Source organism: Pelodiscus sinensis, chromosome 4, assembly GCF_049634645.1.
Source record: "Pelodiscus sinensis isolate JC-2024 chromosome 4, ASM4963464v1, whole genome shotgun sequence".
Classification (NCBI taxonomy): Eukaryota; Metazoa; Chordata; order Testudines; family Trionychidae; genus Pelodiscus; species Pelodiscus sinensis.
The window spans coordinates 36,577,888-36,590,901 of NC_134714.1; the positions used below are offsets into that span (position 1 = coordinate 36,577,888).

General features: G+C 41.2%; 1 long non-coding RNA gene across 1 annotated transcript in view; it reads left to right on the forward strand.

Moving 5' to 3' along the window:
* Positions 1–239: 239 nt before the first annotated feature.
* The window catches only part of LOC142828967 (uncharacterized), a 39,350-nt gene continuing 26,575 nt past the window's right edge, over positions 240–13,014 (forward strand). The window contains exon 1 of the long non-coding RNA XR_012903156.1: positions 240–371. This is a non-coding gene — a long non-coding RNA (uncharacterized LOC142828967). The remainder of the gene's footprint in view (positions 372–13,014) is intronic.

Consider the following 13,014-nt stretch of genomic DNA (forward strand, 5'->3'; position numbering starts at 1 on the left):
TAAACCTATTCTGCTAGAGGTAAGCATTGTCTTTAGGGAAACTCCTTAGACAACTAGTTGGAAATGGGTGAGAAGGTATGTGGCTTGTTTGTGACTCATTTCTTTATCAGCACCAGTGCCAGAAAGAACTCTGTAAATAAAGAATCATTTATTGAAAGGTCTGGCATTTGTGTCTTTGGACTTTGTGTCTGCAATTCAGTGGTAAGGTCCCAGGGATATTGATCCCTGCTTTTGTAATAACCCCTGGTACAAGGCAGACATGCTCTCTGAAGTTGTAAATGAGTGGATATGGATCTGAAATCTAAAGGAAAAGAGAAGAAATCTGGAGAAGCATCTTCATAAACCCAATAAGGAACATCTAGTGTCTACCAGTAAGATCCATTCATCACTTCTAGGGATACCTTAAGTGGTGTGGAGAAAAATGTAACTCATCAGTAACAGCCTAATTAAAGCTGTATGACATTATCTGTAGTTAAAATCTGGGCCGTGGAGCCACAGCGTATTTTCTTAGCAAAACATATGGTCAGAAAACATGTGTTTGACTCACTCCTGTGTTTTGCTGTGGAATGTGACATTGTTCTACTATCTTTCTTTGTAAGATGAGTTAAATTAAGCTTGAAATCGCATGAGAAAAGTCTGGCTCAGGGAAATACTGCAGCTATTATGACCATGATTTGACAATGTACTGCAACAAGGTAACAGAGGGCTCAGAGCATCAGGAGAAAGGCACAATGGAATAAAGGAGACTCTGGATATCATGTCCCTTTGTTTAGAAAGGCTTTTGAGACTCTCTACTGAAATTTACAAGAAGATCTTTAGTGTATCAGGGTAAAAAATTACAACAAAAAGTCATAGCCATGAAACAAACAGAGTTCTTCAGAAATAGCACCCATTAGGTTTCCTCTATTTTATCACTGGCATACTCCTGTGGCTACTAGTTTGAGATGCGTTTCTGGGAGTAAAATGGAGAGAAAGTTCTAGTGGCAACCACTGTATAAATGCAAAGTAATATGCTAATCAGTGGTAAGGCAGTAAAGGAAAAATGATCATGAGCAATGGATGGGGTATCATGGGACTAAAAAAATTCTGGATCTTGGAGCCAGGCCTGTAGGAATAAACAGAGTTAATTGCATTATTTCTTCCTCCCTGTATTTTCTAGCAACAACAGTATCTTGTTGTGTCAGGTATAGGTTTCCTAGCAAGTTTCTTGTCTGTTTCCTTTTCTGGTGGTAAATTATCCCTTGGAATGGAGACTCATTTTGGTTTTGTTGTTGATTTTTGACCTGGGAAATCTCTTTGATTATGAGAAACATGCACCAAATTGTGATGTTGAAAAGAAGATTGATGTCTGAGTTCTTAATTTCCCATTCTCAGCTTTGTTTGTGACAATAAGATATGACTTCTTATCCTAGTGCCCTGTTCACATTCATTTCCACCTCCTTGTACCATTTCCCCCAGTAAAATAGGTTACCAAAAAGTATTGTTTCATCTGTTTGCACAATCTGGGTAGAATGTTGTTATATAACTGTAAGAATCTGTAAAAAGGAAACTTTTCTCTGCATGACATGCTCAGGATAAAAAAAAAAATCGAAGTTGTCTAATATGCCTTTTCCATTTGGGCCCAAAACACTAAGGCTACGTCTAGACTGGCATGATTTTCCGCAAATGCTTTTAACGGAAAAGTTTTTCCGTTAAAAGCATTTGTGGAAAAGAGCGTTTAGATTGGCATGGATGCTTTTGCTCAAAAGCACTTTTTGCGGAAAAGCATCCGTGCCAATCTAGACATGGTTTTGCGCAAGAAAGCCCGATCACCATTTTCGACATTGGGGCTTTTTTGAGCAAAACGGCTCTCAGCTGTCTACACTGGCCCTCTTGCACAAAAGCATTTGCGCAAGAGGGCTTTTTCCCGAATGGGAGAGTCATTGTATTTGCAGAAGAACACTGACAATATTACATTAGATCGTCAGTGTTTTTGCGCAAATCAAAGCGGACAGTGTAGACAGCTGGCAAGTTTTTCCGCAAAAGCGGCCACATTTGAGGAAAAACTTGCCAGTCTAGACACAGCCTAATGCTATGTCTACACTCACGGCTTCTTGCGCAAGTATGGCCATTCTTGCACAAGAATCCTCAGAGCATCTACACTGCCTGCCCGCTCTTGCACAAGGAAATTTACAGTACGGAATGGTAAGAGAGGGCTTCTTGCGCAAGAGCTACACTCTTTTTTAACAGGTGTACGCCCTCTTGTGCAGGCGCTCTGGAGCAAGAGGGCAGTGTGGACGCTCGGAAGGGATTTCTTGCGCAAGAAAGCCATATGGCTAAAATGGCTGTTGGAGCTTTCTTGCGCAAGAGAGCGTCCACACTGCCATGGGAGCTCTTGTGCAAAAGCACAGTGTGCACATGGCAGTGTGGACGTTTTCTTGTGCAAGATGTTCTTGCTCAAGAAGCCGTGAGTGTAGACATAGCCTATGGCTGTGTCTAGACTACAGGGTTGGTTTTTTTTTTGGAAAAAAGTGGCCTTTTTTTGAAAAAACTTCCCCTGGGTCTAGACTGTTGCCACGTTCTTTCGAAATTAAATCGAAAGAACGTGGTGGTTTTTTCGACCATGGTAAACCTCATTTTATGAGGAAGAACACCTTTTTTCAAAAGTGCTCTTTCAAAAAAAGGCATTCTTGACTGCAAATAGGGCTTTTTCAAAAGAGAGCATCCGGACTCACTTTTTTGAAAGAAATGGTTGCAGTCTAGACGCTCTCTTTTGAAAGAGGCTTGTAGTCTAGATACAGCCTAAGTGAAGGTTATTCTTTATGCTTTTTCATGCTTCACCATTAAAACAAGGGGCTTGATGTGAATTTGTCCCAAGTAAAATAATGACAACTTGCCACTATTTCAAATCTCTAGATATTTGATATTTATTGTTGCTATTTTCACTAAGAAATCTGACCAGAAATCCTGCTTTTGTTAAAGTTCCCTCATGACTTCTAGACCCAAATGTTTTAGTATATTCTGATATACTTTCTCGGGCATCTAAATATATTCAGACTTTCAAACTCCTTGAGATTTGCATATCCTTGTTCAAAGTCTAAACAAATTGCTTGTGTACATATTTTAGTGCCTAGATGCAGAGTGTGTCTATATTTAACAGCACCAGGTGGTCTGCTGTATTTGTAGTCAGAGCCTTACGTTCTAAGAAATGTACACACGCATGAGATCATGAACTCTGTATAACCAGACAGACCTATGAACCCAGCGCCAAGGTAATTGGCAGATACATGGCATGGATGTGGGAACAATCTTTTAACTAGGTTGTAAGACAGCTGCCTTGTATATTAAAAAAGTACACACTTGGACTGAAGTGGAGATGAATGTAGGAGATAGCTGTGTAGAGAGTCTCTGGGTTAAGCTAAAAGGGGTAAAAAACGAGGGTGATATCATGCTAGGAGTCTACTACAGGCCACCTAGCCAGGTGGAAGAGGTGGATGAGGCCTTTTTTAAACAATTAACAAAACGATCCAAAGCCCAAGATTTGGTGGTGATGGGGGACTTCAACTATCCAGACATTTGTTGGGAAACTAACACAGCGAGGCACAGGCTATCCAATAAGTTTCTGGACTGCATTGGAGACAACTTTCTGTTTCAGAAGGTTGAAAAAGCTACCAGAGGAGAAGCTGTTCTGGATTTGGTTTTAACAAATAGGGAGGAACTAGTTGAGAACTTGAAAGTGGAAGACAGTATAGGGGACAGTGATCACGAAATAATAGAGTTCATGATCTTAAGGAAAGGTAGAAGGGAGACCAGCACAATTGAGGTAATGGATTTCAGGAAGGCAGATTTTGATAAGCTCAGAGAACTTGTAGGTAAGGTCCCATGGGAAGCAAGACTGAAGGGAAAAACAACTGAGGAGAGTTGGAAGTATTTCAAAGGGACGTTGTTAAGGGCCCAAAAGCAAACAATTCCGCTGTGTAGGAAAGATAGAAAATATGGCAAAAGACCAGCTTGGCTTAACAAGGAGATCTTGCACGATCTCAAAATAAAAAAGGAGTCATATAAAAAATGGAAACTAGGACAACTAACAAAGGATGAATATAGGCAAGCAACACGGGAATGCAGGGGCAAGATTAGAAAGGCAAAGGCACAAAATGAGATCAAACTAGCTACAGGCATAAAGGGAAACAAGAAGACTTTTTATAAATACATTAAAAGCAAGAGGAAGACCAAGGACAGGGTAGGCCCACTGCTTAGTGAGGAGGGAGAAGCAGTAACAGGAAACTTGGAAATGGCGGAGATGCTCAATGACTTCTTTGTTTCGGTCTTCACCGAGAAGTCTGGAGGTGTGCCTAACGTAGTGAATACAAGCAGAGAGAGGGTAGGTTTAGAAGATAGGATTCACAAAGAACAAGTTAAAAGTCACTTAGGAAAGTTAGATGTCAGCAAGTCACCAGGTCCTGATGAAATGCATCCCAGGATACTCAAGGAGCTGGTAGAGGAGGTATCTGAGCCTTTAGCTATGATCTTTGAAAAATCATGGCAGACAGGGGAGATTCCAGAAGACTGGAAAAGGGCAAATATTGTGCCCATCTATAAAAAGGGGAATAAGAACAACCCAGGAAACTATAGACCGGTCAGTTTAACTTCTGTCCCAGGGAAGATAATGGAGCAGGTATTTAAGGAAATCATATGCAAACACTTGGAAGGTAATAAAGTGATAGGGAATAGCCAGCATGGGTTTGTGAAGAACAAGTCATGCCAAACTAATCTGATAGCTTTCTTTGATAAGATAACGAGCCTTGTGGATAAGGGAGAAGCGGAGGATGTCATATACCTAGACTTTAGTAAGGCATTTGATACGGTCTCGCATGATATTCTTATTGATAAACTAGGCAAATATAACTTAGATAGGGCCACGATAAGGTGGGTGCATAATTGGCTGGATAACCGTAGTCAGAGAGTTGTTGTTAACGGTTCTAAATCCTGCTGGAAAGGGATAACAAGTGGAGTTTCTCAAGGGTCTGTTTTGGGACCCGTACTGTTCAATATCTTCATCAATGATGTAGATATTGGGATAGAGAGTACGCTTATTAAGTTTGCGGATGATACCAAACTGGGTGGGGTTGCGATTTCTTTGGAGGATAGGGACATAATTCAAAATGACCTTAGCAAGTTAGAGAAATGGTCAGAGGTAAACAGGATGAGGTTTAATAAAGAGAAATGCAAAGTGCTCCACTTAGGAAGGAACAATCAGTTCCATACATACAAGATGGGAAGCGACTGTCTAGGAAGGAGCATGGCAGAAAGGGATCTAGGGGTCATAGTGGACCACAAGTTGAATATGAGTCAACAGTGTGATGCTGTTGCCAAAAAAGCAAATATGATTCTAGGTTGTATCAACAGGTGTGTTGTAAGAAAAACTCGTGAAGTCATTCTGCCGCTCTACTCTGCACTAGTTAGGCCTAAGCTGGAGTACTGTGTCCAGTTCTGGGCGCCACATTTCAAGAAAGATGTGGAGAAATTGGAAAGGGTACAGAGAAGAGCGACAAGAATGATTAAAGGTCTAGAGAACATGATCTATGAAGCCAGGCTTCATGAACTGGGCTTGTTTAGTTTGGAAAAAAGAAGATTAAGGGGGGACATGATAGCGGTTTTCAAATATCTAAAAGGGTGTCACAAGGAGGAAGGAGAAAATTTGTTCCTCTTCGTTTCTGAGGACAGGACAAGGAGCAAAGGGCTTAAAGTGCAGCAGGGGAGGTTTAGATTGGACATTAGGAAAAAATTCCTAACTGTCAGGGTGGTCAAATATTGGAATAAATTGCCAAGGGAGGTGGTGGAATCTCCCTCTTTGGAGATATTTAAGAACAGGTTAGATAGACATCTGTCAGGGATGGTGTAGACGGAGCTTGGTCCTGCCTTGAGGGCGGGGGGCTGGACTCGATGACCTCTCGAGGTCCCTTCCAGTCCTATTATTCTATGATTCTATGAAGATTACTTCATTCTGATAGTCTTTAGGCTTCTTCGGGGTGGGGCATAAAGATAGGAGAACTGATACTGTGATGGATCATCCAGCTCTGCTCCTCACCAGTTCTGTCCAACTGCCATATCCTTTAGACAATGGATCACACCACTTAATTCCTACAGAGGAAGGAGTTGGATTTACCTCTCAGGGTGTGTCTAGACTACATGCCTCCTTCGACGGAGGCATGTAGATTAGCCAGATCGGAAGAGGGAAATGAAGCCGCGATTAAAATAATCGCGGCTTCATTTAAATTTAAATGGCTGCCCCGATCTGCCGATCAGCTGTTTGTCGGCAGATCGGGGGAGTCTGGACGCGATGCCCCGACAAAGAAGCCTTTCTTCATCGACACAGGTAAGCCTCGTGAAACCAGGCTTACCTGTGTCGATGAAGAAAGGCTTCTTTGTCGGGGCATCGCGTCCAGACTCCCCCGATCTGCCGACAAACAGCTAATCGGCAGATCGGGGCAGCCATTTAAATTTAAATGAAGCCGCGATTATTTTAATCGCAGCTTCATTTCCCTCTTCCGATCTGGCTAATCTACATGCCTCCGTCGAAGGAGGCATGTAGTCTAGACACACCCTTATAGAATAATAGCTACAATGACTACATTAATACTTACATGTGTTTCTTCAAGATGATAATCAACACTCAGAAAAATTGCTAGTATACAGTACTTTAGAAAGTGTAAATGAGGAAAATAATAGGAAATCTTGTGTTTCAGGTCACTAGTGGATCCAGATCTTTAGTAGATCCAGACAACCATGTATACTTGTTGAAAACAAGTTTTGTGTAGTATTCCATTGATAATGGTGAATATTATGTCTTGGTAGCTTTGATAAATTGATATCAAAACTCTGAATTTCCTGCATTAATAAGATTTGGATTAAAGACTAGCCAAGAAGAGCCTTTCTGCACATTTCGTTCCCAATATGAAATCTCATAACTGCTGTTGCAAAGTAGAGCTAAATCTTTGCTCTGCTTATGTGAGTGGCTAAAGTTTTCTAATTTTTGACTTCAATATTTTCATAATCTTCTGAATATCCTAGCTTTAATAATAAGGCAGTTCTTTATCAGGATAATACAAGCACAATATGGCAAGACCTATTTTTTTCTCATTTCATTTATGTTTATTAAAAAGTACCTTTCCCAAAAGATTATGGTTGCTTCAGAAATTATGTTAAAAACATATTGTACCAATAGAGAAAAATCTTCCAACACAGTAACTTTGCCTTTTGAACCTCCAACTCAGGCCAGAACAATATGGTCACTCATAATGATATGCAAAGCACCTCTTAAAATACATATATCTTTCAGTTTATATTACATGATTTTGGTTGCTGTAAATGAGCCAAACCTTTACATATTTACAGGTCAGGAAACGCAGCAAAACACTCTGATTGCTTTGGCCACAGCCGAAGAATGTGGTTAGCAGTTAGATACCACTGTGGTGAGCGCTGCTAGAGAGAAAATGCTGAGAGAGAGGAAGAGAGATGGAATTCTCCTTAAAACAAGCTGTCCAACTGATTCTTGCATTTTATTAACAAGGAAACTGGAACTGCATTGCTGCTCCCACAGTCAAAGATGAATCAAATATTTCAACGTTTCTTCCTAAATCAACATTCTGACCAGTCCTAGAATTATAGATTATATTTCATTTTGAGCTACATAACTCCTTCTCATGCATGACATCCCAAATGATTACAAAGCTGGGTTTTGGCTGGAAGGGAGCCAGTTGAGCCAGATCCAGTAGCAAGTGCTAAGCTTTGACACATTACCCTTGAAGAGAATATTTTAAACAAAATTAAAACTTGCCTGCCAGAATTGAACATGTTATAGTATTCAGCAGTTAATTACCAGGGGCATTTCAGAATATTATATATATATATATATATATTAATGGAGATTGCCTATCTCCTAGAACAGACCTTGCAAGGTCATCAAGTGCAATCCCCTCTTTCACAGCAGGCCCACGTACCATCCCTGACAAATTTTTGCCCCAAATGGCCTCCACAAGGATGGAACTCACAACCCTGGGTTTAAGCAAATCAATGCTCAAACCACTGAACTATCCCTCAGTGTGAGCTTATCTCTGTTCCAGTCCATTCATTTTAAACTCTTGACTGTAGTTTCTATAGTTTGTGCTAAATCCTGGAGGTTTCCAGATAGAATAAGAACTTCACACAAATTGCATGCCTAAAAGTCTCCAATTTTATCAAGAAACAGTGTATTATTAGAGTCTTTAATGTAATTTCATATCCAGGCAAAGTGCAAAGCATAGACAAGGTCTGGTGATATCCACTTATCTTATCCTTATGTTGTAAACTTTGAGGCAGGGACATTATGTTCCTATTGGGCTCGTCTACATTGGCCCCTTTTCCGAAAGGGGCATGTTAATTTCACAGGTCGTAATAGGGAAATCCGCTGGGGATTTAAATATCCCCCGCGGTATTTAAATAAAAATGGCCCCTACTTTGAAGTAGGAATAAGAGATCCTCCGGAAAAGGGCTTTTTTCTGGAGGATTGGGGCCAGTGTAGACGCTCTTTTCCGGCTTTTCTAAAAGCCGGAAAAAAGCGGCGGACATTTTTATTTAAATGCCGCGGGGGATATTTAAATCCCCCGCGGATTTCCCTATTACGACCTGTGAAATTAACATGCCCCTTTCGGAAAAGGGGCCAATGTAGACGTAGCCATTGTGTTTGTACCAGAGGCATAGCCACAGGTGAACATGAGTGCACCATGGCCTACTCACTTGGCACCCTTCCCCAACCCTCCAGCCTCTCAGCAATCTCCTAGTGCCACAGTGCTTGTCCTGATCTTCCGGCCTGCTCCATAATCCAGCCAGGATCGGGGTTGAGTGCTTGCCCTATTCTACCAGCACATCCTGTATTCCAACTTGGGAGTGAGGTTCAGGGTCTTACCCCACTCTACTCCATTGGACTGGAATGCCAGGCCAGTGGGTGGAAAAGGGTAAGACCCTGCATGTGGATTCTGTTCTCCAGGTGTGTCCCTGTGGCCTGGGGTCCCCTGGCCAGCATGTCCATTCCCATCCCAAGGATGGTTGGGGGGCAGGTGGCCCAATCACTCCTGGCCCCCTCATCCAGCCCCCATCATGGCCCACCCAACCAAGCATCCCCATCTGGCAACACCACTGGCTTGTACAGAGTGTAGAACAATGTGGTCCTAGCTCATGATTGTGGATTCTAGACACTGTCATGATATGAATAACCAATGATAATAACAAGGCTCCAGGTAGCCACTAGTGTTTTCAGAACCATATCACCTAGCTGTGCTAAAGCTGGATCTACATAATAGGGTGCTTAAATCGCTGGTGCTCTCGACTGTGCTGCTACTCCTTCTTCTGTGATGAACTTGTGCATCTGTATTATTACAGATATAGTCATGTCAAGAAGCCACTTCAAGACAAAACTGGAATTCCAATTAAAACATTGTGATTAAACAGTATAACTACTAATACTGAAAATTAGAAGGACTTATTCATAAGATAGCAGTAATATATATATATATATGTATAGAGTGACAAAGCTCTTCCTCTGTCTACCTCAGAGGTTCATAGCAGCCCTCAGTTTAGATAGTAATAGAGAGGTAGCCGTGTTAGTCATTAAAGTGCTACATAGTTTTTCCTTTTGTTTTAGCAAGATCAGACTAACAAGATTGTTTAATAGGTGATGAGCTTTCATGCGCCACGAAAGCTCATCACCTATTAAACCATCTTGTAAGTGCTACAGAATTTTTCCTTTTGTTTCAGTTTAGACATTTTCTCTAGGGCCCAACCTTATAATTTGATTGAAGTACCCTCATCATTGGGCATCACAGATAAAAGAGAAGAGACCAAACTCCATAGTCTCTGGTGCCCCTCTCAATGATTTGGGACAGGATAGTCCCCTTTACTATAATTAGTCCTTTTCCTGTGCTGAATACAGGGTTTAGGATGGGGGAAACCTGGGCTTATCCTCTATTCCAGTTTGCAGCCCAGGGACCCTGTAATAGCAGCTGCCTGCAATGTCTCCAGAATCACTAGTGTGATAGCTATAATTTCCTGGACCACTTCCTCTTGGCCCTCCCCAGCACCTTTCTTTCTGCAGGCTCTTTCTCCTACTACTTGCTTGCAAGTGTTCCCCCAAACCTTCCACAGCACTTTCTCTTCCCAGCTCTTTACATGTTGTGAGCTAACAGAAGGGGAACTCCTTTTAACCAGTCTCATCTGGTTCTACATTGTCTCCAATGGTTCAGATTAGCCTGCCTCACTTGATTCTGGAAACATCCCAATTAACTTCATGTCTCATAATTGATTCTAGAAAGTTCCTGATTGACTTCAGGTATCTCAGTTGGCTTGTCTATCTTAATTGATTGTCTCAGTTGTCCTGTCTGCCTTAATTGATTATGGAACATCCCTTGCTGTTCTCATAGACTTATAGACGCATAGACTTTAAGGTCAGAAGGGACCATTATGATCATCTAGTCTGACCCTCTGCACAATGCAGGCCACAGAATTTCCCCCACCCCGTCCTAGAATAATCCTCTCACCTATATCTCAGATATTGAAGCCTTCTAATAGTTTGAAGACCCCAAGATGCAGAGAATCCTCTAGCTGTGATCTGTGCCCCAGGCTACAGAGGAAGGCGAAAAACCTCCAGGGCCTCTGCCAATCTACCCTGGAGGAAAATTCCTTCCCGACCCCAAATATGGCAATCAGCTAAACCTTGAGCATGTGGGCAAGACTCACCAGCCAGACACCCAGAAAGTTCTCTATGGTAACTCCTATCATCTCTCCATTGACCTATTCCCACTGATAATGAATGGTCAATTAGTTACCAAGATCGTTTTATCTCATCAAACCATCCCCTTTATAAACCCATCTAGTTTAATCTTGAAGCCAGATAGATCTTTTGTCCCCACTACTTCCCTTGGAAGGCCATTCCAGAACCTCACACCTCTAATGGTTAGAAACCTTCATCTAATCTCAAGTCTAAACTTCCTACTAGCCAGCTTATATCCATTTGTTCTTGTGTCCACATTAGTATTAAGCTTAAATAATTCCTCTCCTTCCCTGGTATTTATCCCTCTAATACATTTAAAGAGAGCAATCATGTCCCCCCTCAGCCTTCTTTTGGTTAAGGTAAACAAGCCAATCTCCTTGAGTCTCCTTTCATAAGACAGGTTTTCCATTGCTTGGATCATCCTAGTGGCCCTTCTTTGTACATGTTCCAGTTTGAATTCATCCTTCTTAAACATGGGAGACCAGAACTGCACACAGTATTCCAAATGGGGTCTCACCAATGCCTTGTATAATGTCACTAATACCTCCTTATCCCTACTGGAAATACCTCGCCTAATACATCCCAAGACCGCATTAGCCTTTTTCACGGCCATGTCACAGTGGCGGCTCATAGTCATCCTACAATCAACCAGGACTCTGAGGTCCTTGTCCTCCTCCGTTACTTCCAACGGATGTGTCCCCAGCTTATAACTAAAATTCTTGTTATTAATCCCTAAATGCATAACATTACACTTCTCACTATGAAATTTCATCCTATTGCTATCACTCCAATTTACAAGGTCATCCAGATCTTCCTGTATAATATCCCGATCCTTTTCTAAATTGGCAATACCTCCCAACTTTGTGTCATCCGCAGATTTTATCAGGACACTTCCACTTTTGGTGCCAAGGTCAGCAATAAAAAGATTAAATAAAATTGGCCCCAAAAATGATCCCTGAGGAACTCCGCTAGTAACCTTCCTCCAACCTGACAGTTCACCTTTCAGTATGGCCCGCTGTAGTCTTCCCTTTAACCAGTTGCTTAACCACCTCTCAACTTTCATGTTAATCCCTATCTTTTCCAATTTAACCAATAATTCCCCATGTGGTACTGTATCAAATGCCTTACTAAAATCGAGGTAGATAAGATCCACTGCATTTCCTTTTTCTAAAAAATCTGTTACTTTCTCAAAAAAGGAGATCAGGTTGGTTTGGCACAATCTACCTTTTGTAAAACCATGTTGTAATTTGTCCCAATTGCCATTAACCTCAATGTCTCTAACTACTTTCTCCTTCACATTTTTTTCCAAGATCTTGCATACTACAGATGTCAAACTAACAGGCCTATAGTTACCTGGGTTGCTTTTTTCCCTTTCTTAAAAATAGGAACTATATTAGCAATTCTCCAGTCAAATGATACAACCCCTGAGTTTAGAGATTTATTAAAAAATTTTGCTAATGAATTTTCAATTTCATGTGCCAGTTCCTTTAATATTCTTGGATGAAGATTATCTGGGCCCCCCTATTTACTCCCATTAAGCTGTTCAAGTTTGGCTTTTACCTCGGATATGGTAATAGCTACCTCCATATCCTTAGTCTCTTTTGTTATGTTACCATTATCCCTAAGCTCTTCATTAGCCTCATTAAAGACTGAAACAAAGTATTTATTTAGATATTGGGCCATTCCTAGATTATCCTTAACCTCCACTCCATCCTTAGTAATTAGCGGTCCTACTTCTTCTTGTTTTTTTTTTTTTCCTATTTATATGGCTATAAAACCTTTTACCATTGGTTTTAATTCCCTTTGCAAGGTCCACTTCTACCTGACTTTTAGCCTCTTTCACTTTGACCCTACATGCTCTAACCTCAATAAGGTAGCTTTCTTTACTGTTCCCTCCCATCTTCCACTCCTTATATGCTTTCTGCTTTTTCTTAATCACCTCTCTGATATGCTCATTCATCCAGCTTGGTCTAACACACCTGCCTATAATTTTTTTCCCTTTTCTTGGGATACAGGCTTCTGACAGCTTCTGGATTAGCTCTTTTTACTTTACCAAGGCAAAGGAGATTTATTTAATCTGGGTCTAATATACTTGACTAATATACTCTCCAGTAGCCATCTATCTTGACCCTGTCACAATACACACTTAGACATATACACATGCACAATCTTGATTCTGAATTAAGGAGAAAATACTTTTACACAGAATGAAGGGGCTGAGCCAAAATCCA